The sequence below is a fragment of the Oncorhynchus clarkii genome, unplaced genomic scaffold (genome assembly GCF_045791955.1).
Source record: "Oncorhynchus clarkii lewisi isolate Uvic-CL-2024 unplaced genomic scaffold, UVic_Ocla_1.0 unplaced_contig_10107_pilon_pilon, whole genome shotgun sequence".
Classification (NCBI taxonomy): domain Eukaryota; kingdom Metazoa; phylum Chordata; class Actinopteri; order Salmoniformes; family Salmonidae; genus Oncorhynchus; species Oncorhynchus clarkii.
Genome location: NW_027258705.1, coordinates 1 through 26,588, shown reverse-complemented (window position 1 = coordinate 26,588; position 26,588 = coordinate 1). Strand labels below are relative to the sequence as shown.

At 40.8% G+C, this 26,588-nt stretch overlaps 40 non-coding genes across 40 annotated transcripts; all 40 read right to left on the bottom strand.

The window, feature by feature from the left end:
- Nucleotides 1-591: 591 nt before the first annotated feature.
- On the bottom strand, nucleotides 592-664 carry trnav-cac (transfer RNA valine (anticodon CAC)). Its single transcript has one exon. It is a non-coding gene; the product is annotated as a tRNA-Val (tRNA).
- A 129-nt stretch (nucleotides 665-793) lies between these two features.
- trnav-aac (transfer RNA valine (anticodon AAC)) lies at nucleotides 794-866 on the bottom strand. Its single transcript has one exon. It is a non-coding gene; the product is annotated as a tRNA-Val (tRNA).
- Nucleotides 867-2,295: 1,429 nt separating this feature from the next.
- Nucleotides 2,296-2,368, bottom strand: trnav-aac (transfer RNA valine (anticodon AAC)). Its single transcript has one exon. It is a non-coding gene; the product is annotated as a tRNA-Val (tRNA).
- Nucleotides 2,369-3,600: 1,232 nt separating this feature from the next.
- trnav-cac (transfer RNA valine (anticodon CAC)) lies at nucleotides 3,601-3,673 on the bottom strand. The gene has a single exon. It is a non-coding gene; the product is annotated as a tRNA-Val (tRNA).
- Nucleotides 3,674-3,802: 129 nt separating this feature from the next.
- Nucleotides 3,803-3,875, bottom strand: trnav-aac (transfer RNA valine (anticodon AAC)). Its single transcript has one exon. It is a non-coding gene; the product is annotated as a tRNA-Val (tRNA).
- Nucleotides 3,876-5,108: 1,233 nt separating this feature from the next.
- Nucleotides 5,109-5,181, bottom strand: trnav-cac (transfer RNA valine (anticodon CAC)). Its single transcript has one exon. It is a non-coding gene; the product is annotated as a tRNA-Val (tRNA).
- Nucleotides 5,182-5,310: 129 nt separating this feature from the next.
- On the bottom strand, nucleotides 5,311-5,383 carry trnav-aac (transfer RNA valine (anticodon AAC)). Its single transcript has one exon. It is a non-coding gene; the product is annotated as a tRNA-Val (tRNA).
- Nucleotides 5,384-6,616: 1,233 nt separating this feature from the next.
- On the bottom strand, nucleotides 6,617-6,689 carry trnav-cac (transfer RNA valine (anticodon CAC)). The gene has a single exon. It is a non-coding gene; the product is annotated as a tRNA-Val (tRNA).
- Nucleotides 6,690-8,122: 1,433 nt separating this feature from the next.
- trnav-cac (transfer RNA valine (anticodon CAC)) lies at nucleotides 8,123-8,195 on the bottom strand. The gene has a single exon. It is a non-coding gene; the product is annotated as a tRNA-Val (tRNA).
- A 128-nt stretch (nucleotides 8,196-8,323) lies between these two features.
- On the bottom strand, nucleotides 8,324-8,396 carry trnav-aac (transfer RNA valine (anticodon AAC)). Its single transcript has one exon. It is a non-coding gene; the product is annotated as a tRNA-Val (tRNA).
- Nucleotides 8,397-9,964: 1,568 nt separating this feature from the next.
- On the bottom strand, nucleotides 9,965-10,037 carry trnav-cac (transfer RNA valine (anticodon CAC)). Its single transcript has one exon. It is a non-coding gene; the product is annotated as a tRNA-Val (tRNA).
- A 129-nt stretch (nucleotides 10,038-10,166) lies between these two features.
- On the bottom strand, nucleotides 10,167-10,239 carry trnav-aac (transfer RNA valine (anticodon AAC)). Its single transcript has one exon. It is a non-coding gene; the product is annotated as a tRNA-Val (tRNA).
- A 932-nt stretch (nucleotides 10,240-11,171) lies between these two features.
- On the bottom strand, nucleotides 11,172-11,244 carry trnav-cac (transfer RNA valine (anticodon CAC)). Its single transcript has one exon. It is a non-coding gene; the product is annotated as a tRNA-Val (tRNA).
- Nucleotides 11,245-11,373: 129 nt separating this feature from the next.
- trnav-aac (transfer RNA valine (anticodon AAC)) lies at nucleotides 11,374-11,446 on the bottom strand. Its single transcript has one exon. It is a non-coding gene; the product is annotated as a tRNA-Val (tRNA).
- A 1,233-nt stretch (nucleotides 11,447-12,679) lies between these two features.
- trnav-cac (transfer RNA valine (anticodon CAC)) lies at nucleotides 12,680-12,752 on the bottom strand. Its single transcript has one exon. It is a non-coding gene; the product is annotated as a tRNA-Val (tRNA).
- A 129-nt stretch (nucleotides 12,753-12,881) lies between these two features.
- trnav-aac (transfer RNA valine (anticodon AAC)) lies at nucleotides 12,882-12,954 on the bottom strand. Its single transcript has one exon. It is a non-coding gene; the product is annotated as a tRNA-Val (tRNA).
- Nucleotides 12,955-14,355: 1,401 nt separating this feature from the next.
- On the bottom strand, nucleotides 14,356-14,428 carry trnav-aac (transfer RNA valine (anticodon AAC)). Its single transcript has one exon. It is a non-coding gene; the product is annotated as a tRNA-Val (tRNA).
- A 1,214-nt stretch (nucleotides 14,429-15,642) lies between these two features.
- On the bottom strand, nucleotides 15,643-15,715 carry trnav-cac (transfer RNA valine (anticodon CAC)). Its single transcript has one exon. It is a non-coding gene; the product is annotated as a tRNA-Val (tRNA).
- Nucleotides 15,716-15,844: 129 nt separating this feature from the next.
- trnav-cac (transfer RNA valine (anticodon CAC)) lies at nucleotides 15,845-15,917 on the bottom strand. Its single transcript has one exon. It is a non-coding gene; the product is annotated as a tRNA-Val (tRNA).
- Nucleotides 15,918-16,046: 129 nt separating this feature from the next.
- On the bottom strand, nucleotides 16,047-16,119 carry trnav-cac (transfer RNA valine (anticodon CAC)). The gene has a single exon. It is a non-coding gene; the product is annotated as a tRNA-Val (tRNA).
- Nucleotides 16,120-16,248: 129 nt separating this feature from the next.
- trnav-cac (transfer RNA valine (anticodon CAC)) lies at nucleotides 16,249-16,321 on the bottom strand. The gene has a single exon. It is a non-coding gene; the product is annotated as a tRNA-Val (tRNA).
- Nucleotides 16,322-16,450: 129 nt separating this feature from the next.
- Nucleotides 16,451-16,523, bottom strand: trnav-cac (transfer RNA valine (anticodon CAC)). Its single transcript has one exon. It is a non-coding gene; the product is annotated as a tRNA-Val (tRNA).
- A 129-nt stretch (nucleotides 16,524-16,652) lies between these two features.
- On the bottom strand, nucleotides 16,653-16,725 carry trnav-cac (transfer RNA valine (anticodon CAC)). The gene has a single exon. It is a non-coding gene; the product is annotated as a tRNA-Val (tRNA).
- A 129-nt stretch (nucleotides 16,726-16,854) lies between these two features.
- Nucleotides 16,855-16,927, bottom strand: trnav-aac (transfer RNA valine (anticodon AAC)). Its single transcript has one exon. It is a non-coding gene; the product is annotated as a tRNA-Val (tRNA).
- An 898-nt stretch (nucleotides 16,928-17,825) lies between these two features.
- Nucleotides 17,826-17,898, bottom strand: trnav-cac (transfer RNA valine (anticodon CAC)). Its single transcript has one exon. It is a non-coding gene; the product is annotated as a tRNA-Val (tRNA).
- A 129-nt stretch (nucleotides 17,899-18,027) lies between these two features.
- On the bottom strand, nucleotides 18,028-18,100 carry trnav-aac (transfer RNA valine (anticodon AAC)). The gene has a single exon. It is a non-coding gene; the product is annotated as a tRNA-Val (tRNA).
- A 1,050-nt stretch (nucleotides 18,101-19,150) lies between these two features.
- On the bottom strand, nucleotides 19,151-19,223 carry trnav-cac (transfer RNA valine (anticodon CAC)). Its single transcript has one exon. It is a non-coding gene; the product is annotated as a tRNA-Val (tRNA).
- Nucleotides 19,224-19,352: 129 nt separating this feature from the next.
- On the bottom strand, nucleotides 19,353-19,425 carry trnav-aac (transfer RNA valine (anticodon AAC)). The gene has a single exon. It is a non-coding gene; the product is annotated as a tRNA-Val (tRNA).
- An 898-nt stretch (nucleotides 19,426-20,323) lies between these two features.
- On the bottom strand, nucleotides 20,324-20,396 carry trnav-cac (transfer RNA valine (anticodon CAC)). Its single transcript has one exon. It is a non-coding gene; the product is annotated as a tRNA-Val (tRNA).
- Nucleotides 20,397-20,525: 129 nt separating this feature from the next.
- Nucleotides 20,526-20,598, bottom strand: trnav-aac (transfer RNA valine (anticodon AAC)). Its single transcript has one exon. It is a non-coding gene; the product is annotated as a tRNA-Val (tRNA).
- Nucleotides 20,599-21,739: 1,141 nt separating this feature from the next.
- Nucleotides 21,740-21,812, bottom strand: trnav-cac (transfer RNA valine (anticodon CAC)). The gene has a single exon. It is a non-coding gene; the product is annotated as a tRNA-Val (tRNA).
- A 129-nt stretch (nucleotides 21,813-21,941) lies between these two features.
- On the bottom strand, nucleotides 21,942-22,014 carry trnav-cac (transfer RNA valine (anticodon CAC)). Its single transcript has one exon. It is a non-coding gene; the product is annotated as a tRNA-Val (tRNA).
- A 129-nt stretch (nucleotides 22,015-22,143) lies between these two features.
- On the bottom strand, nucleotides 22,144-22,216 carry trnav-aac (transfer RNA valine (anticodon AAC)). Its single transcript has one exon. It is a non-coding gene; the product is annotated as a tRNA-Val (tRNA).
- An 898-nt stretch (nucleotides 22,217-23,114) lies between these two features.
- trnav-cac (transfer RNA valine (anticodon CAC)) lies at nucleotides 23,115-23,187 on the bottom strand. The gene has a single exon. It is a non-coding gene; the product is annotated as a tRNA-Val (tRNA).
- A 129-nt stretch (nucleotides 23,188-23,316) lies between these two features.
- trnav-cac (transfer RNA valine (anticodon CAC)) lies at nucleotides 23,317-23,389 on the bottom strand. The gene has a single exon. It is a non-coding gene; the product is annotated as a tRNA-Val (tRNA).
- Nucleotides 23,390-23,515: 126 nt separating this feature from the next.
- On the bottom strand, nucleotides 23,516-23,588 carry trnav-aac (transfer RNA valine (anticodon AAC)). The gene has a single exon. It is a non-coding gene; the product is annotated as a tRNA-Val (tRNA).
- Nucleotides 23,589-24,486: 898 nt separating this feature from the next.
- On the bottom strand, nucleotides 24,487-24,559 carry trnav-cac (transfer RNA valine (anticodon CAC)). The gene has a single exon. It is a non-coding gene; the product is annotated as a tRNA-Val (tRNA).
- Nucleotides 24,560-24,688: 129 nt separating this feature from the next.
- trnav-aac (transfer RNA valine (anticodon AAC)) lies at nucleotides 24,689-24,761 on the bottom strand. Its single transcript has one exon. It is a non-coding gene; the product is annotated as a tRNA-Val (tRNA).
- A 1,045-nt stretch (nucleotides 24,762-25,806) lies between these two features.
- Nucleotides 25,807-25,879, bottom strand: trnav-cac (transfer RNA valine (anticodon CAC)). Its single transcript has one exon. It is a non-coding gene; the product is annotated as a tRNA-Val (tRNA).
- A 129-nt stretch (nucleotides 25,880-26,008) lies between these two features.
- On the bottom strand, nucleotides 26,009-26,081 carry trnav-aac (transfer RNA valine (anticodon AAC)). Its single transcript has one exon. It is a non-coding gene; the product is annotated as a tRNA-Val (tRNA).
- Between the last annotated feature and the right edge of the window lie 507 nt (nucleotides 26,082-26,588).

The following is a 26,588-nucleotide window of genomic DNA, read 5'->3' as shown; positions in this document are numbered from 1 at the left end:
ACAGGATGGACCTGAGCTCAATTTCCAGCCTCATAGCAAAGGGTCTGAAAATGTATGTAAATAAGGTATTTTTAAAATATTTTTTTCATTAATAAAAACTATATGTTATCGCTTTGTCATTATGTGGTATTGTGTGTAGATAGATTTTATTTTATTTCATCCATTTTAGTATAAGGCTGTAACGTAACAAAATGTGGAAAAAAGTAAGGGGTCTGAAAACTTTCCGAATGCACTGTACCTATGCAGGCTAGCTTCTTTTCCTTTGCTAGCCAGCCAACTAAATCTATCACACAATCACATCAAGCAGCTGAAATGACAGAAAACGATCTACATTTTTGTTTGTTTTACCTTGGATTATATTGCCATTTCTTTGGATATATCCATTACAATGACCCTGATAAATGAATTTGCCTGGCTCAGAGAAGCTGTCAGTCTGGTCACATTCATACAGATCGCATGGTGGAGGTCCCCAAAAAAACGGCAACATTGATCCACAGGTCGGAGAGGTAGACAGCAAGGTTTAGACAAACCTCAACTGTTTCAAACCAAATGCTAGCCTCTGGGCATTGGGAAATATTGAATATTACAAAATGTTTCCGCCCGGTTTCGAACCGGGGACCTTTCGCGTGTGAGGCGAACGTGATAACCACTACACTACGGAAACCGAATGATTGGAAAACTAAGGGTGTGACTGACTTTCGCGTGTGAGGCGAACGTGATAACCAATACACTACTGAAACTAAAGTCTGAATAGCAAATACTGAGAAGTGCGAAGGACCAATTTGTTAAAATGTGTTTCCGCCCGGTCTCGAACCGGGGACCTTTCGCGTGTTAGGCGAACGTGATAACCACTACACTACGGAAACCCAATGAGTGGAGTACTAAGGGTGTGGCTGACTTTGGCTGGGTGGGACATTTATCGCTCTCAGAACCTAATGAAATCAGAAATTACTTAGTCAATTAATTAAACAATAAGGCTTGAGAAGCCGGGAATTATTGTGTGCAGCGGCTCTTGGAAGAGGCTTGGTGGTTCAAAACTTCTTCCATTTAAGAGTGATGGAAGCCACTGTGTTCTTGGGTACCTTCAATGCTGCAGAAATGACCAATCATTTGAATTTACCACAGGTGGACTCCAATCAAGTTGAAGAAACATCTCAAGGATGATCAATGGAAACAGGATGGACCTGAGCTCAATTTCCAGCCTCATAGCAAAGGGTCTGAAAACGTACGTAAATAAGGTATTTTTAAAATATTTAATGGGTATTATGGCTCTTTCTGTGGTACTCAATTTGGGATATTATGTGAGGTAGACATGAGAAGCCGGGAATTATCGTGTGCAGCCGGAACTTGGAAGAGGCTTGGTGGTTCCAAACTTCTTCTATTTAAGAGTGATGGAAGCCACTGTGTTCTTGGGTACCTTCAATGCTGCAGAAATGACCAATCATTTGAATTTACCACAGGTGGACTCCAATCAAGTTGAAGAAACATCTCAAGGATGATCAATGGAAACAGGATGGACCTGAGCTCAATTTCCAGCCTCATAGCAAAGGGTCTGAAAATGTATGTAAATAAGGTATTTTTAAAATATTTTTTTCATTAATAAAAACTATATGTTATCGCTTTGTCATTATGTGGTATTGTGTGTAGATAGATTTTATTTTATTTCATCCATTTTAGTATAAGGCTGTAACGTAACAAAATGTGGAAAAAAGTAAGGGGTCTGAAAACTTTCCGAATGCACTGTACCTATGCAGGCTAGCTTCTTTTCCTTTGCTAGCCAGCCAACTAAATCTATCACACAATCACATCAAGCAGCTGAAATGACAGAAAACGATCTACATTTTTGTTTGTTTTACCTTGGATTATATTGCCATTTCTTTGGATATATCCATTACAATGACCCTGATAAATGAATTTGCCTGGCTCAGAGAAGCTGTCAGTCTGGTCACATTCATACAGATCGCATGGTGGAGGTCCCCAAAAAAACGGCAACATTGATCCACAGGTCGGAGAGGTAGACAGCAAGGTTTAGACAAACCTCAACTGTTTCAAACCAAATGCTAGCCTCTGGGCATTGGGAAATATTGAATATTACAAAATGTTTCCGCCCGGTTTCGAACCCTTTCGCGTGTGAGGCGAACGTGATAACCACTACACTACGGAAACCGAATGATTAGAAAACTAAGGGTGTGACTGACTTTCGCGTGTGAGGCGAACGTGATAACCAATACACTACTGAAACTAAAGTCTGAATAGCAAATACTGAGAAGTGCGAAGGACCAATTTGTTAAAATGTGTTTCCGCCCGGTCTCGAACCGGGGACCTTTCGCGTGTTAGGCGAACGTGATAACCACTACACTACGGAAACCCAATGAGTGGAATACTAAGGGTGTGGCTGACTTTGGCTGGGTGGGACATTTATCGCTCTCAGAACCTAATGAAATCAGAAATTACTTAGTCAATTAATTAAACAATAAGGCTTGAGAAGCCGGGAATTATTGTGTGCAGCGGCTCTTGGAAGAGGCTTGGTGGTTCAAAACTTCTTCCATTTAAGAGTGATGGAAGCCACTGTGTTCTTGGGTACCTTCAATGCTGCAGAAATGACCAATCATTTGAATTTACCACAGGTGGACTCCAATCAAGTTGAAGAAACATCTCAAGGATGATCAATGGAAACAGGATGGACCTGAGCTCAATTTCCAGCCTCATAGCAAAGGGTCTGAAAACGTACGTAAATAAGGTATTTTTAAAATATTTAATGGGTATTATGGCTCTTTCTGTGGTACTCAATTTGGGATATTATGTGAGGTAGACATGAGAAGCCGGGAATTATCGTGTGCAGCCGGAACTTGGAAGAGGCTTGGTGGTTCCAAACTTCTTCTATTTAAGAGTGATGGAAGCCACTGTGTTCTTGGGTACCTTCAATGCTGCAGAAATGACCAATCATTTGAATTTACCACAGGTGGACTCCAATCAAGTTGAAGAAACATCTCAAGGATGATCAATGGAAACAGGATGGACCTGAGCTCAATTTCCAGCCTCATAGCAAAGGGTCTGAAAATGTATGTAAATAAGGTATTTTTAAAATATTTTTTTCATTAATAAAAACTATATGTTATCGCTTTGTCATTATGTGGTATTGTGTGTAGATAGATTTTATTTTATTTCATCCATTTTAGTATAAGGCTGTAACGTAACAAAATGTGGAAAAAAGTAAGGGGTCTGAAAACTTTCCGAATGCACTGTACCTATGCAGGCTAGCTTCTTTTCCTTTGCTAGCCAGCCAACTAAATCTATCACACAATCACATCAAGCAGCTGAAATGACAGAAAACGATCTACATTTTTGTTTGTTTTACCTTGGATTATATTGCCATTTCTTTGGATATATCCATTACAATGACCCTGATAAATGAATTTGCCTGGCTCAGAGAAGCTGTCAGTCTGGTCACATTCATACAGATCGCATGGTGGAGGTCCCCAAAAAACGGCAACATTGATCCACAGGTCGGAGAGGTAGACAGCAAGGTTTAGACAAACCTCAACTGTTTCAAACCAAATGCTAGCCTCTGGGCATTGGGAAATATTGAATATTACAAAATGTTTCCGCCCGGTTTCGAACCGGGGACCTTTCGCGTGTGAGGCGAACGTGATAACCACTACACTACGGAAACCGAATGATTGGAAAACTAAGGGTGTGACTGACTTTCGCGTGTGAGGCGAACGTGATAACCAATACACTACTGAAACTAAAGTCTGAATAGCAAATACTGAGAAGTGCGAAGGACCAATTTGTTAAAATGTGTTTCCGCCCGGTCTCGAACCGGGGACCTTTCGCGTGTTAGGCGAACGTGATAACCACTACACTACGGAAACCCAATGAGTGGAATACTAAGGGTGTGGCTGACTTTGGCTGGGTGGGACATTTATCGCTCTCAGAACCTAATGAAATCAGAAATTACTTAGTCAATTAATTAAACAATAAGGCTTGAGAAGCCGGGAATTATTGTGTGCAGCGGCTCTTGGAAGAGGCTTGGTGGTTCAAAACTTCTTCCATTTAAGAGTGATGGAAGCCACTGTGTTCTTGGGTACCTTCAATGCTGCAGAAATGACCAATCATTTGAATTTACCACAGGTGGACTCCAATCAAGTTGAAGAAACATCTCAAGGATGATCAATGGAAACAGGATGGACCTGAGCTCAATTTCCAGCCTCATAGCAAAGGGTCTGAAAACGTACGTAAATAAGGTATTTTTAAAATATTTAATGGGTATTATGGCTCTTTCTGTGGTACTCAATTTGGGATATTATGTGAGGTAGACATGAGAAGCCGGGAATTATCGTGTGCAGCCGGAACTTGGAAGAGGCTTGGTGGTTCCAAACTTCTTCTATTTAAGAGTGATGGAAGCCACTGTGTTCTTGGGTACCTTCAATGCTGCAGAAATGACCAATCATTTGAATTTACCACAGGTGGACTCCAATCAAGTTGAAGAAACATCTCAAGGATGATCAATGGAAACAGGATGGACCTGAGCTCAATTTCCAGCCTCATAGCAAAGGGTCTGAAAATGTATGTAAATAAGGTATTTTTAAAATATTTTTTTCATTAATAAAAACTATATGTTATCGCTTTGTCATTATGTGGTATTGTGTGTAGATAGATTTTATTTTATTTCATCCATTTTAGTATAAGGCTGTAACGTAACAAAATGTGGAAAAAAGTAAGGGGTCTGAAAACTTTCCGAATGCACTGTACCTATGCAGGCTAGCTTCTTTTCCTTTGCTAGCCAGCCAACTAAATCTATCACACAATCACATCAAGCAGCTGAAATGACAGAAAACGATCTACATTTTTGTTTGTTTTACCTTGGATTATATTGCCATTTCTTTGGATATATCCATTACAATGACCCTGATAAATGAATTTGCCTGGCTCAGAGAAGCTGTCAGTCTGGTCACATTCATACAGATCGCATGGTGGAGGTCCCCAAAAAAACGGCAACATTGATCCACAGGTCGGAGAGGTAGACAGCAAGGTTTAGACAAACCTCAACTGTTTCAAACCAAATGCTAGCCTCTGGGCATTGGGAAATATTGAATATTACAAAATGTTTCCGCCCGGTTTCGAACCGGGGACCTTTCGCGTGTGAGGCGAACGTGATAACCACTACACTACGGAAACCGAATGATTGGAAAACTAAGGGTGTGACTGACTTTCGCGTGTGAGGCGAACGTGATAACCAATACACTACTGAAACTAAAGTCTGAATAGCAAATACTGAGAAGTGCGAAGGACCAATTTGTTAAAATGTGTTTCCGCCCGGTCTCGAACCGGGGACCTTTCGCGTGTTAGGCGAACGTGATAACCACTACACTACGGAAACCCAATGAGTGGAATACTAAGGGTGTGGCTGACTTTGGCTGGGTGGGACATTTATCGCTCTCAGAACCTAATGAAATCAGAAATTACTTAGTCAATTAATTAAACAATAAGGCTTGAGAAGCCGGGAATTATTGTGTGCAGCGGCTCTTGGAAGAGGCTTGGTGGTTCAAAACTTCTTCCATTTAAGAGTGATGGAAGCCACTGTGTTCTTGGGTACCTTCAATGCTGCAGAAATGACCAATCATTTGAATTTACCACAGGTGGACTCCAATCAAGTTGAAGAAACATCTCAAGGATGATCAATGGAAACAGGATGGACCTGAGCTCAATTTCCAGCCTCATAGCAAAGGGTCTGAAAACGTACGTAAATAAGGTATTTTTAAAATATTTAATGGGTATTATGGCTCTTTCTGTGGTACTCAATTTGGGATATTATGTGAGGTAGACATGAGAAGCCGGGAATTATCGTGTGCAGCCGGAACTTGGAAGAGGCTTGGTGGTTCCAAACTTCTTCTATTTAAGAGTGATGGAAGCCACTGTGTTCTTGGGTACCTTCAATGCTGCAGAAATGACCAATCATTTGAATTTACCACAGGTGGACTCCAATCAAGTTGAAGAAACATCTCAAGGATGATCAATGGAAACAGGATGGACCTGAGCTCAATTTCCAGCCTCATAGCAAAGGGTCTGAAAATGTATGTAAATAAGGTATTTTTAAAATATTTTTTTCATTAATAAAAACTATATGTTATCGCTTTGTCATTATGTGGTATTGTGTGTAGATAGATTTTATTTTATTTCATCCATTTTAGTATAAGGCTGTAACGTAACAAAATGTGGAAAAAAGTAAGGGGTCTGAAAACTTTCCGAATGCACTGTACCTATGCAGGCTAGCTTCTTTTCCTTTGCTAGCCAGCCAACTAAATCTATCACACAATCACATCAAGCAGCTGAAATGACAGAAAACGATCTACATTTTTGTTTGTTTTACCTTGGATTATATTGCCATTTCTTTGGATATATCCATTACAATGACCCTGATAAATGAATTTGCCTGGCTCAGAGAAGCTGTCAGTCTGGTCACATTCATACAGATCGCATGGTGGAGGTCCCCAAAAAAACGGCAACATTGATCCACAGGTCGGAGAGGTAGACAGCAAGGTTTAGACAAACCTCAACTGTTTCAAACCAAATGCTAGCCTCTGGGCATTGGGAAATATTGAATATTACAAAATGTTTCCGCCCGGTTTCGAACCGGGGACCTTTCGCGTGTGAGGCGAACGTGATAACCACTACACTACGGAAACCGAATGATTGGAAAACTAAGGGTGTGACTGACTTTCGCGTGTGAGGCGAACGTGATAACCAATACACTACTGAAACTAAAGTCTGAATAGCAAATACTGAGAAGTGCGAAGGACCAATTTGTTAAATTGTGTTTCACGCCCGGTCTCGAACCGGGGACCTTTCGCGTGTTAGAAATCGAACGTGATAACCACTACACTACGGAAACCCAATGAGTGGAATACTAAGGGTGTGGCTGACTTTGGCTGGGTGGGACATTTATCGCTCTCAGAACCTAATGAAATCAGAAATTACTTAGTCAATTAATTAAACAATAAGGCTTGAGAAGCCGGGAATTATTGTGTGCAGCGGCTCTTGGAAGAGGCTTGGTGGTTCAAAACTTCTTCCATTTAAGAGTGATGGAAGCCACTGTGTTCTTGGGTACCTTCAATGCTGCAGAAATGACCAATCATTTGAATTTACCACAGGTGGACTCCAATCAAGTTGAAGAAACATCTCAAGGATGATCAATGGAAACAGGATGGACCTGAGCTCAATTTCCAGCCTCATAGCAAAGGGTCTGAAAACGTACGTAAATAAGGTATTTTTAAAATATTTAATGGGTATTATGGCTCTTTCTGTGGTACTCAATTTGGGATATTATGTGAGGTAGACATGAGAAGCCGGGAATTATCGTGTGCAGCCGGAACTTGGAAGAGGCTTGGTGGTTCCAAACTTCTTCTATTTAAGAGTGATGGAAGCCACTGTGTTCTTGGGTACCTTCAATGCTGCAGAAATGACCAATCATTTGAATTTACCACAGGTGGACTCCAATCAAGTTGAAGAAACATCTCAAGGATGATCAATGGAAACAGGATGGACCTGAGCTCAATTTCCAGCCTCATAGCAAAGGGTCTGAAAATGTATGTAAATAAGGTATTTTTAAAATATTTTTTTCATTAATAAAAACATTTTATCGTTGTCATTATGTGGTATTGTGTGTAGATAGATTTTATTTTATTTCATCCATTTTAGTATAAGGCTGTAACGTAACAAAATGTGGAAAAAAGTAAGGGGTCTGAAAACTTTCCGAATGCACTGTACCTATGCAGGCTAGCTTCTTTTCCTTTGCTAGCCAGCCAACTAAATCTATCACACAATCACATCAAGCAGCTGAAATGACAGAAAACGATCTACATTTTTGTTTGTTTTACCTTGGATTATATTGCCATTTCTTTGGATATATCCATTACAATGACCCTGATAAATGAATTTGCCTGGCTCAGAGAAGCTGTCAGTCTGGTCACATTCATACAGATCGCATGGTGGAGGTCCCCAAAAAACGGCAACATTGATCCACAGGTCGGAGAGGTAGACAGCAAGGTTTAGACAAACCTCAACTGTTTCAAACCAAATGCTAGCCTCTGGGCATTGGGAAATATTGAATATTACAAAATGTTTCCGCCCGGTTTCGAACCGGGGACCTTTCGCGTGTGAGGCGAACGTGATAACCACTACACTACGGAAACCGAATGATTGGAAACTAAGGGTGTGACTGACTTTCGCGTGTGAGGCGAACGTGATAACCAATACACTACTGAAACTAAAGTCTGAATAGCAAATACTGAGAAGTGCGAAGGACCAATTTGTTAAAATGTGTTTCCGCCCGGTCTCGAACCGGGGACCTTTCGCGTGTTAGGCGAACGTGATAACCACTACACTACGGAAACCCAATGAGTGGAATACTAAGGGTGTGGCTGACTTTGGCTGGGTGGGACATTTATCGCTCTCAGAACCTATTGAAATCAGAAATTACTTAGTCAATTAATTAAACAATAAGGCTTGAGAAGCCGGGAATTATTGTGTGCAGCGGCTCTTGGAAGAGGCTTGGTGGTTCAAAACTTCTTCCATTTAAGAGTGATGGAAGCCACTGTGTTCTTGGGTACCTTCAATGCTGCAGAAATGACCAATCATTTGAATTTACCACAGGTGGACTCCAATCAAGTTGAAGAAACATCTCAAGGATGATCAATGGAAACAGGATGGACGTGAGCTCAATTTCCAGCCTCATAGCAAAGGGTCTGAATACGTACGTAAATAAGGTATTTTTAAAATATTTAATGGGTATTATGGCTCTTTCTGTGGTACTCAATTTGGGATATTATGTGAGGTAGACATGAGAAGCCGGGAATTATCGTGTGCAGCCGGAACTTGGAAGAGGCTTGGTGGTTCCAAACTTCTTCTATTTAAGAGTGATGGAAGCCACTGTGTTCTTGGGTACCTTCAATGCTGCAGAAATGACCAATCATTTGAATTTACCACAGGTGGACTCCAATCAAGTTGAAGAAACATCTCAAGGATGATCAATGGAAACAGGATGGACCTGAGCTCAATTTCCAGCCTCATAGCAAAGGGTCTGAAAACGTACGTAAATAAGGTATTTTTAAAATATTTAATGGGTATTATGGCTCTTTCTGTGGTACTCAATTTGGGATATTATGTGAGGTAGACATGAGAAGCCGGGAATTATCGTGTGCAGCCGGAACTTGGAAGAGGCTTGGTGGTTCCAAACTTCTTCTATTTAAGAGTGATGGAAGCCACTGTGTTCTTGGGTACCTTCAATGCTGCAGAAATGACCAATCATTTGAATTTACCACAGGTGGACTCCAATCAAGTTGAAGAAACATCTCAAGGATGATCAATGGAAACAGGATGGACCTGAGCTCAATTTCCAGCCTCATAGCAAAGGGTCTGAAAATGTATGTAAATAAGGTATTTTTAAAATATTTTTTTCATTAATAAAAACTATATGTTATCGCTTTGTCATTATGTGGTATTGTGTGTAGATAGATTTTATTTTATTTCATCCATTTTAGTATAAGGCTGTAACGTAACAAAATGTGGAAAAAAGTAAGGGGTCTGAAAACTTTCCGAATGCACTGTACCTATGCAGGCTAGCTTCTTTTCCTTTGCTAGCCAGCCAACTAAATCTATCACACAATCACATCAAGCAGCTGAAATGACAGAAAACGATCTACATTTTTGTTTGTTTTACCTTGGATTATATTGCCATTTCTTTGGATATATCCATTACAATGACCCTGATAAATGAATTTGCCTGGCTCAGAGAAGCTGTCAGTCTGGTCACATTCATACAGATCGCATGGTGGAGGTCCCCAAAAAAACGGCAACATTGATCCACAGGTCGGAGAGGTAGACAGCAAGGTTTAGACAAACCTCAACTGTTTCAAACCAAATGCTAGCCTCTGGGCATTGGGAAATATTGAATATTACAAAATGTTTCCGCCCGGTTTCGAACCGGGGACCTTTCGCGTGTGAGGCGAACGTGATAACCACTACACTACGGAAACCGAATGATTGGAAAACTAAGGGTGTGACTGACTTTCGCGTGTGAGGCGAACGTGATAACCAATACACTACTGAAACTAAAGTCTGAATAGCAAATACTGAGAAGTGCGAAGGACCAATTTGTTAAAATGTGTTTCCGCCCGGTCTCGAACCGGGGACCTTTCGCGTGTTAGGCGAACGTGATAACCACTACACTACGGAAACCCAATGAGTGGAATACTAAGGGTGTGGCTGACTTTGGCTGGGTGGGACATTTATCGCTCTCAGAACCTAATGAAATCAGAAATTACTTAGTCAATTAATTAAACAATAAGGCTTGAGAAGCCGGGAATTATTGTGTGCAGCGGCTCTTGGAAGAGGCTTGGTGGTTCAAAACTTCTTCCATTTAAGAGTGATGGAAGCCACTGTGTTCTTGGGTACCTTCAATGCTGCAGAAATGACCAATCATTTGAATTTACCACAGGTGGACTCCAATCAAGTTGAAGAAACATCTCAAGGATGATCAATGGAAACAGGATGGACCTGAGCTCAATTTCCAGCCTCATAGCAAAGGGTCTGAAAAATATTTAATGGGTATTATGGCTCTTTCTGTACTCAATTTGTAAATAAGGTATTTTTAAAATATTTTTTTCATTAATAAAAACGATATGTTATCGCTTTGTCATTATATGGTATTGTGTGTAGATAGATTTTATTTTATTTCATCCATTTTAGTATAAGGCTGTAACGTAACAAAATGTGGAAAAAAGAAAGGGGTCTGAAAACTTTCCGAATGCACTGTACCTATGCAGGCTAGCTTCTTTTCCTTTGCTAGCCAGCCAACTAAATCTATCACACAATCACATCAAACAGCTGAAATGACAGAAAACGATCTACATTTTTGTTTGTTTTACCTTGGATTATATTGCCATTTCTTTGGATATATCCATTACAATGACCCTGATAAATGAATTTGCCTGGCTCAGAGAAGCTGTCAGTCTGGTCACATTCATACAGATCGCATGGTGGAGGTCCCCAAAAAAACGGCAACATTGATCCACAGGTCGGAGAGGTAGACAGCAAGGTTTAGACAAACCTCAACTGTTTCAAACCAAATGCTAGCCTCTGGGCATTGGGAAATATTGAATATTACAAAATGTTTCCGCCCGGTTTCGAACCGGGGACCTTTCGCGTGTGAGGCGAACGTGATAACCACTACACTACGGAAACCGAATGATTGGAAAACTAAGGGTGTGACTGACTTTCGCGTGTGAGGCGAACGTGATAACCAATACACTACTGAAACTAAAGTCTGAATAGCAAATACTGAGAAGTGCGAAGGACCAATTTGTTAAAATGTGTTTCCGCCCGGTCTCGAACCGGGGACCTTTCGCGTGTTAGGCGAACGTGATAACCACTACACTACGGAAACCCAATGAGTGGAGTACTAAGGGTGTGGCTGACTTTGGCTGGGTGGGACATTTATCGCTCTCAGAACCTAATGAAATCAGAAATTACTTAGTCAATTAATTAAACAATAAGGCTTGAGAAGCCGGGAATTATTGTGTGCAGCGGCTCTTGGAAGAGGCTTGGTGGTTCAAAACTTCTTCCATTTAAGAGTGATGGAAGCCACTGTGTTCTTGGGTACCTTCAATGCTGCAGAAATGACCAATCATTTGAATTTACCACAGGTGGACTCCAATCAAGTTGAAGAAACATCTCAAGGATGATCAATGGAAACAGGATGGACCTGAGCTCAATTTCCAGCCTCATAGCAAAGGGTCTGAAAACGTACGTAAATAAGGTATTTTTAAAATATTTAATGGGTATTATGGCTCTTTCTGTGGTACTCAATTTGGGATATTATGTGAGGTAGACATGAGAAGCCGGGAATTATCGTGTGCAGCCGGAACTTGGAAGAGGCTTGGTGGTTCCAAACTTCTTCTATTTAAGAGTGATGGAAGCCACTGTGTTCTTGGGTACCTTCAATGCTGCAGAAATGACCAATCATTTGAATTTACCACAGGTGGACTCCAATCAAGTTGAAGAAACATCTCAAGGATGATCAATGGAAACAGGATGGACCTGAGCTCAATTTCCAGCCTCATAGCAAAGGGTCTGAAAATGTATGTAAATAAGGTATTTTTAAAATATTTTTTTCATTAATAAAAACTATATGTTATCGCTTTGTCATTATGTGGTATTGTGTGTAGATAGATTTTATTTTATTTCATCCATTTTAGTATAAGGCTGTAACGTAACAAAATGTGGAAAAAAGTAAGGGGTCTGAAAACTTTCCGAATGCACTGTACCTATGCAGGCTAGCTTCTTTTCCTTTGCTAGCCAGCCAACTAAATCTATCACACAATCACATCAAGCAGCTGAAATGACAGAAAACGATCTACATTTTTGTTTGTTTTACCTTGGATTATATTGCCATTTCTTTGGATATATCCATTACAATGACCCTGATAAATGAATTTGCCTGGCTCAGAGAAGCTGTCAGTCTGGTCACATTCATACAGATCGCATGGTGGAGGTCCCCCAAAAAACGGCAACATTGATCCACAGGTCGGAGAGGTAGACAGCAAGGTTTAGACAAACCTCAACTGTTTCAAACCAAATGCTAGCCTCTGGGCATTGGGAAATATTGAATATTACAAAATGTTTCCGCCCGGTTTCGAACCGGGGACCTTTCGCGTGTGAGGCGAACGTGATAACCACTACACTACGGAAACCGAATGATTGGAGAACTAAGGGTGTGACTGACTTTCGCGTGTGAGGCGAACGTGATAACCAATACACTACTGAAACTAAAGTCTGAATAGCAAATACTGAGAAGTGCGAAGGACCAATTTGTTAAAATGTGTTTCCGCCCGGTCTCGAACCGGGGACCTTTCGCGTGTTAGGCGAACGTGATAACCACTACACTACGGAAACCCAATGAGTGGAATACTAAGGGTGTGGCTGACTTTGGCTGGGTGGGACATTTATCGCTCTCAGAACCTAATGAAATCAGAAATTACTTAGTCAATTAATTAAACAATAAGGCTTGAGAAGCCGGGAATTATTGTGTGCAGCGGCTCTTGGAAGAGGCTTGGTGGTTCAAAACTTCTTCCATTTAAGAGTGATGGAAGCCACTGTGTTCTTGGGTACCTTCAATGCTGCAGAAATGACCAATCATTTGAATTTACCACAGGTGGACTCCAATCAAGTTGAAGAAACATCTCAAGGATGATCAATGGAAACAGGATGGACCTGAGCTCAATTTCCAGCCTCATAGCAAAGGGTCTGAAAACGTACGTAAATAAGGTATTTTTAAAATATTTAATGGGTATTATGGCTCTTTCTGTGGTACTCAATTTGGGATATTATGTGAGGTAGACATGAGAAGCCGGGAATTATCGTGTGCAGCCGGAACTTGGAAGAGGCTTGGTGGTTCCAAACTTCTTCTATTTAAGAGTGATGGAAGCCACTGTGTTCTTGGGTACCTTCAATGCTGCAGAAATGACCAATCATTTGAATTTACCACAGGTGGACTCCAATCAAGTTGAAGAAACATCTCAAGGATGATCAATGGAAACAGGATGGACCTGAGCTCAATTTCCAGCCTCATAGCAAAGGGTCTGAAAATGTATGTAAATAAGGTATTTTTAAAATATTTTTTTCATTAATAAAAACTATATGTTATCGCTTTGTCATTATGTGGTATTGTGTGTAGATAGATTTTATTTTATTTCATCCATTTTAGTATAAGGCTGTAACGTAACAAAATGTGGAAAAAAGTAAGGGGTCTGAAAACTTTCCGAATGCACTGTACCTATGCAGGCTAGCTTCTTTTCCTTTGCTAGCCAGCCAACTAAATCTATCACACAATCACATCAAGCAGCTGAAATGACAGAAAACGATCTACATTTTTGTTTGTTTTACCTTGGATTATATTGCCATTTCTTTGGATATATCCATTACAATGACCCTGATAAATGAATTTGCCTGGCTCAGAGAAGCTGTCAGTCTGGTCACATTCATACAGATCGCATGGTGGAGGTCCCCAAAAAAACGGCAACATTGATCCACAGGTCGGAGAGGTAGACAGCAAGGTTTAGACAAACCTCAACTGTTTCAAACCAAATGCTAGCCTCTGGGCATTGGGAAATATTGAATATTACAAAATGTTTCCGTTTCCGGGGACCTTTCGCGTTTTGATAACCACTACACTACGGAAACCAGGGACCTAAGGGTGTGACTGCGTGTGAGGCGAACGTGATAACCAATACACTACTGAAACTAAAGTCTGAATAGCAAATACTGAGAAGTGCGAAGGACCAATTTGTTAAAATGTGTTTCCGCCCGGTCTCGAACCGGGGACCTTTCGCGTGTTAGGCGAACGTGATAACCACTACACTACGGAAACCCAATGAGTGGAATACTAAGGGTGTGGCTGACTTTGGCTGGGTGGGACATTTATCGCTCTCAGAACCTAATGAAATCAGAAATTACTTAGTCAATTAATTAAACAATAAGGCTTGAGAAGCCGGGAATTATTGTGTGCAGCGGCTCTTGGAAGAGGCTTGGTGGTTCAAAACTTCTTCCATTTAAGAGTGATGGAAGCCACTGTGTTCTTGGGTACCTTCAATGCTGCAGAAATGACCAATCATTTGAATTTACCACAGGTGGACTCCAATCAAGTTGAAGAAACATCTCAAGGATGATCAATGGAAACAGGATGGACCTGAGCTCAATTTCCAGCCTCATAGCAAAGGGTCTGAAAATGTACGTAAATAAGGTATTTTTAAAATATTTAATGGGTATTATGGCTCTTTCTGTGGTACTCAATTTGGGATATTATGTGAGGTAGACATGAGAAGCCGGGAATTATCGTGTGCAGCCGGAACTTGGAAGAGGCTTGGTGGTTCCAAACTTCTTCTATTTAAGAGTGATGGAAGCCACTGTGTTCTTGGGTACCTTCAATGCTTGATCGAATTTACCACAGGTGGACTTCAAGTTGAAGAAACATCTCAAGGATGATCAATGGAAACAGGATGGACCTGAGCTCAATTTCCAGCCTCATAGCAAAGGGTCTGAAAATGTATGTAAATAAGGTATTTTTAAAATATTTTTTTCATTAATAAAAACTATATGTTATCGCTTTGTCATTATGTGGTATTGTGTGTAGATAGATTTTATTTTATTTCATCCATTTTAGTATAAGGCTGTAACGTAACAAAATGTGGAAAAAAGTAAGGGGTCTGAAAACTTTCCGAATGCACTGTACCTATGCAGGCTAGCTTCTTTTCCTTTGCTAGCCAGCCAACTAAATCTATCACACAATCACATCAAGCAGCTGAAATGACAGAAAACGATCTACATTTTTGTTTGTTTTACCTTGGATTATATTGCCATTTCTTTGGATATATCCATTACAATGACCCTGATAAATGAATTTGCCTGGCTCAGAGAAGCTGTCAGTCTGGTCACATTCATACAGATCGCATGGTGGAGGTCCCCAAAAAAACGGCAACATTGATCCACAGGTCGGAGAGGTAGACAGCAAGGTTTAGACAAACCTCAACTGTTTCAAACCAAATGCTAGCCTCTGGGCATTGGGAAATATTGAATATTACAAAATGTTTCCGCCCGGTTTCGAACCGGGGACCTTTCGCGTGTGAGGCGAACGTGATAACCACTACACTACAGAAACCGAACGATTGGAAAACTAAGGGTGTGACTGACTTTCGCGTGTGAGGCGAACGTGATAGCCAATACACTACTGAAACTAAAGTCTGAATAGCAAATACTGAGAAGTGCGAAGGACCAATCTGTTAAAATGTGTTTCCGCCCGGTCTCGAACCGGGGACCTTTCGCGTGTGAGGCGAACGTGATAACCACTACACTACGGAAACCGAATGATTGGAAAACTAAGGGTGTGACTGACTTTCGCGTGTGAGGCGAACGTGATAACCAATACACTACTGAAACTAAAGTCTGAATAGCAAATACTGAGAAGTGCGAAGGACCAATCTGTTAAAATGTGTTTCCGCCCGGTCTCGAATCGGGGACCTTTCGCGTGTGAGGCGAACGTGATAACCACTACACTACCGAAACTGAATGATTGGAAAACTAAGGGTGTGACTGACTTTCGCGTGTGAGGCGAACGTGATAACCAATACACTACTGAAACTAAAGTGTGAATAGCAAATACTGAGAAGTGCGAAGGACCAATCTGTTAAAATGTGTTTCCGCCCGGTCTCGAATCGGGGACCTTTCGCGTGTGAGGCAAACGTGATAACCACTACACTACGGAAACCGAATGATTGGAAAACTAAGGGTGTGACTGACTTTCGCGTGTGAGGCGAACGTGATAACCAATACACTACTGAAACTAAAGTCTGAATAGCAAATACTGAGAAGTGCGAAGGACCAATCTGTTAAAATGTGTTTTCGCCCGGTCTCGAACCGGGGACCTTTCGCGTGTGAGGCAAACGTGATAACCACTACACTACGGAAACTGAATGATTGGAAAACTAAGGGTGTGACTGACTTTCGCGTGTGAGGCGAACGTGATAACCAATACACTACTGAAACTAAAGTGTGAATAGCAAATACTGAGAAGTGCGAAGGACCAATCTGTTAAAATGTGTTTCCGCCCGGTCTCGAATCGGGGACCTTTCGCGTGTGAGGCAAACGTGATAACCACTACACTACGGAAACCGAATGATTGGAAAACTAAGGGTGTGACTGACTTTCGCGTGTGAGGCGAACGTGATAACCAATACACTACTGAAACTAAAGTCTGAATAGCAAATACTGAGAAGTGCGAAGGACCAATTTGTTAAAATGTGTTTTCGCCCGGTCTCGAACCGGGGACCTTTCGCGTGTTAGGCGAACGTGATAACCACTACACTACGGAAACCGAATGATTGGAAAACTAAGGGTGTGACTGACTTTGGCTGGGTGGGACATTTATCGCTCTCAGAACCTAATGAAATCAGAAATTACTTAGTCAATTAATTAAACAATAAGGCTTGAGAAGCCGGGAATTATTGTGTGCAGCGGCTCTTGGAAGAGGCTTGGTGGTTCAAAACTTCTTCTATTTAAGAGTGATGGAAGCCACTGTGTTCTTGGGTACCTTCAATGCTGCAGAAATGACCAATCATTTGAATTTACCACAGGTGGACTCCAATCAAGTTGAAGAAACATCTCAAGGATGATCAATGGAAACAGGATGGACCTGAGCTCAATTTCCAGCCTCATAGCAAAGGGTCTGAAAATGTATGTAAATAAGGTATTTTTAAAATATTTTTTTCATTAATAAAAACTATATGTTATCGCTTTGTCATTATGTGGTATTGTGTGTAGATAGATTTTATTTTATTTCATCCATTTTAGTATAAGGCTGTAACGTAACAAAATGTGGAAAAAAGTAAGGGGTCTGAAAACTTTCCGAATGCACTGTACCTATGCAGGCTAGCTTCTTTTCCTTTGCTAGCCAGCCAACTAAATCTATCACACAATCACATCAAGCAGCTGAAATGACAGAAAACGATCTACATTTTTGTTTGTTTTACCTTGGATTATATTGCCATTTCTTTGGATATATCCATTACAATGACCCTGATAAATGAATTTGCCTGGCTCAGAGAAGCTGTCAGTCTGGTCACATTCATACAGATCGCATGGTGGAGGTCCCCAAAAAAACGGCAACATTGATCCACAGGTCGGAGAGGTAGACAGCAAGGTTTAGACAAACCTCAACTGTTTCAAACCAAATGCTAGCCTCTGGGCATTGGGAAATAATGAATATTACAAAATGTTTCCGCCCGGTTTCGAACCGGGGACCTTTCGCATGTGAGGCAAACGTGATAACCAATACACTTCGGAAACCGAATGATTGGAAAGCTAAGGGTGTGACTGACTTTCGCGTGTGAGGCGAATGTGATAACTAATACACTACTGAAACTAAAGTCTGAATAGCAAATACTGAGAAGTGGGAAGGACCAATTTGTTAAAATGTGTTTCCGCCCGGTCTCGAACCGGGGACCTTTCACGTGTTAGGCGAACGTGATAACCACTACACTACAGAAACCCAATGAGTGGAAAACTAAGGGTGTGGCTGACTTTGGCTGGGTGGGACATTTATCGCTCTCAGAACCTAATGAAATCAGAAATTACTTAGTCAATTAATTAAACAATAAGGCTTGAGAAGCCGGGAATTATTGTGTGCAGCGGCTCTTGGAAGAGGCTTGGTGGTTCAAAACTTCTTCCATTTAAGAGTGATGGAAGCCACTGTGTTCTTGGGTACCTTCAATGCTGCAGAAATGACCAATCATTTGAATTTACCACAGGTGGACTCCAATCAAGTTGAAGAAACATCTCAAGGATGATCAAATTTCCAGGCAAACAGGTAAATAAGGTATTTTTAAAATATTTAATGGGTATTATGGCTCTTTCTGTGGTACTCAATTTGGGATATTATGTGAGGTAGACATGAGAAGCCGGGAATTTCCAGCCTCATAGCCAAAGGGTCTGAAACCATGTATGTAAATAAGGATGATTTGGACCTTAATTTCCAGCCTCATAGCAAAGGGTCTGAAAATGTATGTAAATAAGGTATTTTTAAAATATTTTTTTCATTAATAAAAACTATATGTTATCGCTTTGTCATTATGTGGTATTGTGTGTAGATAGATTTTATTTTATTTCATCCATTTTAGTATAAGGCTGTAACGTAACAAAATGTGGAAAAAAGTAAGGGGTCTGAAAACTTTCCGAATGCACTGTACCTATGCAGGCTAGCTTCTTTTCCTTTGCTAGCCAGCCAACTAAATCTATCACACAATCACATCAAGCAGCTGAAATGACAGAAAACGATCTACATTTTTGTTTGTTTTACCTTGGATTATATTGCCATTTCTTTGGATATATCCATTACAATGACCCTGATAAATGAATTTGCCTGGCTCAGAGAAGCTGTCAGTCTGGTCACATTCATACAGATCGCATGGTGGAGGTCCCCAAAAAAACGGCAACATTGATCCACAGGTCGGAGAGGTAGACAGCAAGGTTTAGACAAACCTCAACTGTTTCAAACCAAATGCTAGCCTCTGGGCATTGGGAAATATTGAATATTACAAAATGTTTCCGCCCGGTTTCGAACCGGGGACCTTTCGCGTGTGAGGCGAACGTGATAACCACTACACTACGGAAACCGAATGATTGGAAAACTAAGGGTGTGACTGACTTTCGCGTGTGAGGCGAACGTGATAACCAATACACTACTGAAACTAAAGTCTGAATAGCAAATACTGAGAAGTGCGAAGGACCAATTTGTTAAAATGTGTTTCCGCCCGGTCTCGAACCGGGGACCTTTCGCGTGTTAGGCGAACGTGATAACCACTACACTACGGAAACCCAATGAGTGGAGTACTAAGGGTGTGGCTGACTTTGGCTGGGTGGGACATTTATCGCTCTCAGAACCTAATGAAATCAGAAATTACTTAGTCAATTAATTAAACAATAAGGCTTGAGAAGCCGGGAATTATTGTGTGCAGCGGCTCTTGGAAGAGGCTTGGTGGTTCAAAACTTCTTCCATTTAAGAGTGATGGAAGCCACTGTGTTCTTGGGTACCTTCAATGCTGCAGAAATGACCAATCATTTGAATTTACCACAGGTGGACTCCAATCAAGTTGAAGAAACATCTCAAGGATGATCAATGGAAACAGGATGGACCTGAGCTCAATTTCCAGCCTCATAGCAAAGGGTCTGAAAATGTATGTAAATAAGGTATTTTTAAAATATTTTTTTCATTAATAAAAACTATATGTTATCGCTTTGTCATTATGTGGTATTGTGTGTAGATAGATTTTATTTTATTTCATCCATTTTAGTATAAGGCTGTAACGTAACAAAATGTGGAAAAAAGTAAGGGGTCTGAAAACTTTCCGAATGCACTGTACCTATGCAGGCTAGCTTCTTTTCCTTTGCTAGCCAGCCAACTAAATCTATCACACAATCACATCAAGCAGCTGAAATGACAGAAAACGATCTACATTTTTGTTTGTTTTACCTTGGATTATATTGCCATTTCTTTGGATATATCCATTACAATGACCCTGATAAATGAATTTGCCTGGCTCAGAGAAGCTGTCAGTCTGGTCACATTCATACAGATCGCATGGTGGAGGTCCCCAAAAAAACGGCAACATTGATCCACAGGTCGGAGAGGTAGACAGCAAGGTTTAGACAAACCTCAACTGTTTCAAACCAAATGCTAGCCTCTGGGCATTGGGAAATATTGAATATTACAAAATGTTTCCGCCCGGTTTCGAACCGGGGACCTTTCGCGTGTGAGGCGAACGTGATAACCACTACACTACGGAAACCGAATGATTGGAAAACTAAGGGTGTGACTGACTTTCGCGTGTGAGGCGAACGTGATAACCAATACACTACTGAAACTAAAGTCTGAATAGCAAATACTGAGAAGTGCGAAGGACCAATTTGTTAAAATGTGTTTCCGCCCGGTCTCGAACCGGGGACCTTTCGCGTGTTAGGCGAACGTGATAACCACTACACTACGGAAACCCAATGAGTGGAATACTAAGGGTGTGGCTGACTTTGGCTGGGTGGGACATTTATCGCTCTCAGAACCTAATGAAATCAGAAATTACTTAGTCAATTAATTAAACAATAAGGCTTGAGAAGCCGGGAATTATTGTGTGCAGCGGCTCTTGGAAGAGGCTTGGTGGTTCAAAACTTCTTCCATTTAAGAGTGATGGAAGCCACTGTGTTCTTGGGTACCTTCAATGCTGCAGAAATGACCAATCATTTGAATTTACCACAGGTGGACTCCAATCAAGTTGAAGAAACATCTCAAGGATGATCAATGGAAACAGGATGGACCTGAGCTCAATTTCCAGCCTCATAGCAAAGGGAAAACGTACGTAAATAAGGTATTTTTAAAATATTTAATGGGTATTATGGCTCTTTCTGTGGTACTCAATTTGGGATATTATGTGAGGTAGACATGAGAAGCCGGGAATTATTAGCCGGAACTTGGATATTTTTTTCCACTGTGTTCTTGGGTAAATAGAAATGACCAATCATTTGAATTTACCACAGGTGGACTCCAATCAAGTTGAAGAAACATCTCAAGGATGATCAATTGGACCTGTGCCTCATAGCAAAGGGTCTGAAAATGTATGTAAATAAGGTATTTTTAAAATATTTTTTTCATTAATAAAAACTATATGTTATAGTGGTATTGTGTGTAGATAGATTTTATTTTATTTCATCCATTTTAGTATAAGGCTGTAACGTAACAAAATGTGGAAAAAAGTAAGGGGTCTGAAAACTTTCCAAAAACACTTTACCTATGCAGGCTAGCTTCTTTTCCTTTGCTAGCCAGCCATCTAAATCTATCACACAATCACATCAAGCAGCTGAAATGACAGAAAACGATCTACATTTTTGTTTGTTTTACCTTGGATTATATTGCCATTTCTTTGGATATATCCATTACAATGACCCTGATAAATGAATTTGCCTGGCTCAGAGAAGCTGTCAGTCTGGTCACATTCATACAGATCGCATGGTGGAGGTCCCCAAAAAAACGGCAACATTGATCCACAGGTCGGAGAGGTAGACAGCAAGGTTTAGACAAACCTCAACTGTTTCAAACCAAATGCTAGCCTCTGGGCATTGGGAAATATTGAATATTACAAAATGTTTCCGCCCGGTTTCGAACCGGGGACCTTTCGCGTGTGAGGCGAACGTGATAACCACTACACTACGGAAACCGAATGATTGGAAAACTAATGGTGTGACTGACTTTCGCGTGTGAGGCGAACGTGATAACCAATACACTACTGAAACTAAAGTCTGAATAGCGAATACTGAGAAGTGCGAAGGACCAATCTGTTACAAAATGTTTCCGCCCGGTTTCGAACCGGGGACCTTTCGCGTGTGAGGCGAACGTGATAACCACTACACTACGAAAACCGAATGATTGGAAAGCTAATGGTGTGACTGACGTTCGCGTGTGAGGCGAACGTGATAACCAATACACTACTGAAACTAAAGTCTGAATAGCAAATACTGAGAAGTGCGAAGGACCAATCTGTTAAAATGTGTTTCCGCCCGGTCTCGAACCGGGGACCTTTCGCGTGTTAGGCGAACGTGATAACCACTACACTACGGAAACCCAATGAGTGGAATACTAAGGGTGTGGCTGACTTTGGCTGGGTGGGACATTTATCGCTCTCAGAACCTAATGAAATCAGAAATTACTTAGTCAATTAATTAAACAATAAGGCTTGAGAAGCCGGGAATTATTGTGTGCAGCGGCTCTTGGAAGAGGCTTGGTGGTTCAAAACTTCTTCCATTTAAGAGTGATGGAAGCCACTGTGTTCTTGGGTACCTTCAATGCTGCAGAAATGACCAATCATTTGAATTTACCACAGGTGGACTCCAATCAAGTTGAAGAAACATCTCAAGGATGATCAATGGAAACAGGATGGACCTGAGCTCAATTTCCAGCCTCATAGCAAAGGGTCTGAAAATGTATGTAAATAAGGTATTTTTAAAATATTTTTTTCATTAATAAAAACTATATGTTATCGCTTTGTCATTATGTGGTATTGTGTGTAGATAGATTTTATTTTATTTCATCCATTTTAGTATAAGGCTGTAACGTAACAAAATGTGGAAAAAAGTAAGGGGTCTGAAAACTTTCCAAAAACACTTTACCTATGCAGGCTAGCTTCTTTTCCTTTGCTAGCCAGCCATCTAAATCTATCACACAATCACATCAAGCAGCTGAAATGACAGAAAACAATCTACATTTTTGTTTGTTTTACCTTGGATTATATTGCCATTTCTTTGGATATATCCATTACAATGACCCTGATAAATGAATTTGCCTGGCTCAGAGAAGCTGTCAGTCTGGTCACATTCATACAGATCGCATGGTGGAGGTCCCCAAAAAAACGGCAACATTGATCCACAGGTCGGAGAGGTAGACAGCAAGGTTTAGACAAACCTCAACTGTTTCAAACCAAATGCTAGCCTCTGGGCATTGGGAAATATTGAATATTACAAAATGTTTCCGCCCGGTTTCGAACCGGGGACCTTACGCGTGTGAGGCGAACGTGATAACCACTACACTACGGAAACCGAATGATTGGAAAACTAATGGTGTGACTGACTTTCGCGTGTGAGGCGAACGTGATAACCAATACACTACTGAAACTAAAGTCTGAATAGCAAATACTGAGAAGTGCGAAGGACCAATCTGTTACAAAATGTTTCCGCCCGGTTTCGAACCGGGGACCTTTCGCGTGTGAGGCGAACGTGATAACCACTACACTACGAAAACCGAATGATTGGAAAGCTGGTGTGACTGACTTTCGCGTGTGAGGCGAACGTGATAACCAATACACTACTGAAACTAAAGTCTGAATAGCAAATACTGAGAAGTGCGAAGGACCAATTTGTTAAAATGTGTTTCCGCCCGGTCTCGAACCGGGGACCTTTCGCGTGTTAGGCGAACGTGATAACCACTACACTACGGAAACCCAATGAGTGGAATACTAAGGGTGTGGCTGACTTTGGCTGGGTGGGACATTTATCGCTCTCAGAACCTAATGAAATCAGAAATTACTTAGTCAATTAATTAAACAATAAGGCTTGAGAAGCCGGGAATTATTGTGTGCAGCGGCTCTTGGAAGAGGCTTGGTGGTTCAAAACTTCTTCCATTTAAGAGTGATGGAAGCCACTGTGTTCTTGGGTACCTTCAATGCTGCAGAAATGACTAATCATTTGAATTTACCACAGGTGGACTCCAATCAAGTTGAAGAAACATCTCAAGGATGATCAATGGAAACAGGATGGACCTGAGCTCAATTTCCAGCCTCATAGCAAAGGGTCTGAAAATGTATGTAAATAAGGTATTTTTAAAATATTTTTTTCATTAATAAAAACTATGTGTTATCGCTTTGTCATTATGTGGTATTGTGTGTAGATAGATTTTATTTTATTTCATCCATTTTAGTATAAGGCTGTAACGTAACAAAATGTGGAAAAAAGTAAGGGGTCTGAAAACTTTCCAAAAACACTTTACCTATGCAGGCTAGCTTCTTTTCCTTTGCTAGCCAGCCATCTAAATCTATCACACAATCACATCAAGCAGCTGAAATGACAGAAAACAATCTACATTTTTGTTTGTTTTACCTTGGATTATATTGCCATTTCTTTGGATATATCCATTACAATGACCCTGATAAATGAATTTGCCTGGCTCAGAGAAGCTGTCAGTCTGGTCACATTCATACAGATCGCATGGTGGAGGTCCCCAAAAAAACGGCAACATTGATCCACAGGTCGGAGAGGTAGACAGCAAGGTTTAGACAAACCTCAACTGTTTCAAACCAAATGCTAGCCTCTGGGCATTGGGAAATATTGAATATTACAAAATGTTTCCGCCCGGTTTCGAACCGGGGACCTTTCGCGTGTGAGGCGAACGTGATAACCACTACACTACGGAAACCGAATGATTGGAAAACTAAGGGTGTGACTGACTTTCGCGTGTGAGGCGAACGTGATAACCAATACACTACTGAAACTAAAGTCTGAATAGCAAATACTGAGAAGTGCGAAGGACCAATTTGTTAAAATGTGTTTCCGCCCGGTCTCGAACCGGGGACCTTTCGCGTGTTAGGCGAACGTGATAACCACTACACTACGGAAACCCAATGAGTGGAACACTAAGGGTGTGGCTGACTTTGGCTGGGTGGGACATTTATCGCTCTCAGAACCTAATGAAATCAGAAATTACTTAGTCAATTAATTAAACAATAAGGCTTGAGAAGCCGGGAATTATTGTGTGCAGCGGCTCTTGGAAGAGGCTTGGTGGTTCAAAACTTCTTCCATTTAAGAGTGATGGAAGCCACTGTGTTCTTGGGTACCTTCAATGCTGCAGAAATGACCAATCATTTGAATTTACCACAGGTGGACTCCAATCAAGTTGAAGAAACATCTCAAGGATGATCAATGGAAACAGGATGGACCTGAGCTCAATTTCCAGCCTCATAGCAAAGGGTCTGAAAATGTATGTACTCAATTTGGGATATTATGGTATTTTTAAAATATTCTTTTTTAAGAGTGATGGAAGCCACTGTGTTCTTGGGTACCTTCAATGCTGCAGAAATGACTCATTTGAATTTACCACAGGTGGACTCCAATCGCTTTGTCATTATGTGGTATGTATGTGGTATTTTTAAAATATTTTTTTCATTAATAAAAACTATATGTTATCGCTTTGTCATTATGTGGTATTGTGTGTATAGATTTTATTTTATTTCATCCATTTTAGTATAAGGCTGTAACGTAACAAAATGTGGAAAAAAGTAAGGGGTCTGAAAACTTTCCAAAAACACTTTACCTATGCAGGCTAGCTTCTTTTCCTTTGCTAGCCAGCCAACTAAATCTATCACACAATCACATCAAGCAGCTGAAATGACAGAAAACGATCTACATTTTTGTTTGTTTTACCTTGGATTATATTGCCATTTCTTTGGATATATCCATTACAATGACCCTGATAAATGAATTTGCCTGGCTCAGAGAAGCTGTCAGTCTGGTCACATTCATACAGATCGCATGGTGGAGGTCCCCAAAAAAACGGCAACATTGATCCACAGGTCGGAGAGGTAGACAGCAAGGTTTAGACAAACCTCAACTGTTTCAAACCAAATGCTAGCCTCTGGGCATTGGGAAATATTGAATATTACAAAATGTTTCCGCCCGGTTTCGAACCGGGGACCTTTCGCGTGTGAGGCGAACGTGATAACCACTACACTACGGAAACCGAATGATTGGAAAACTAAGGGTGTGACTGACTTTCGCGTGTGAGGCGAACGTGATAACCAATACACTACTGAAACTAAAGTCTGAATAGCAAATACTGAGAAGTGCGAAGGACCAATTTGTTAAAATGTGTTTCCGCCCGGTCTCGAACCGGGGACCTTTCGCGTGTTAGGCGAACGTGATAACCACTACACTACAGAAACCCAATGAGTGGAATACTAAGGGTGTGGCTGACTTTGGCTGGGTGGGACATTTATCGCTCTCAGAACCTAATGAAATCAGAAATTACTTAGTCAATTAATTAAACAATAAGGCTTGAGAAGCCGGGAATTATTGTGTGCAGCGGCTCTTGGAAGAGGCTTGGTGGTTCAAAACTTCTTCCATTTAAGAGTGATGGAAGCCACTGTGTTCTTGGGTACCTTCAATGCTGCAGAAATGACCAATCATTTGAATTTACCACAGGTGGACTCCAATCAAGTTGAAGAAACATCTCAAGGATGATCAATGGAAACAGGATGGACCTGAGCTCAATTTCCAGCCTCATAGCAAAGGGTCTGAAAATGTATGTAAATAAGGTATTTTTAAAATATTTTTTTCATTAATAAAAACTATGTGTTATCGCTTTGTCATTATGTGGTATTGTGTGTAGATAGATTTTATTTTATTTCATCCATTTTAGTATAAGGCTGTAACGTAACAAAATGTGGAAA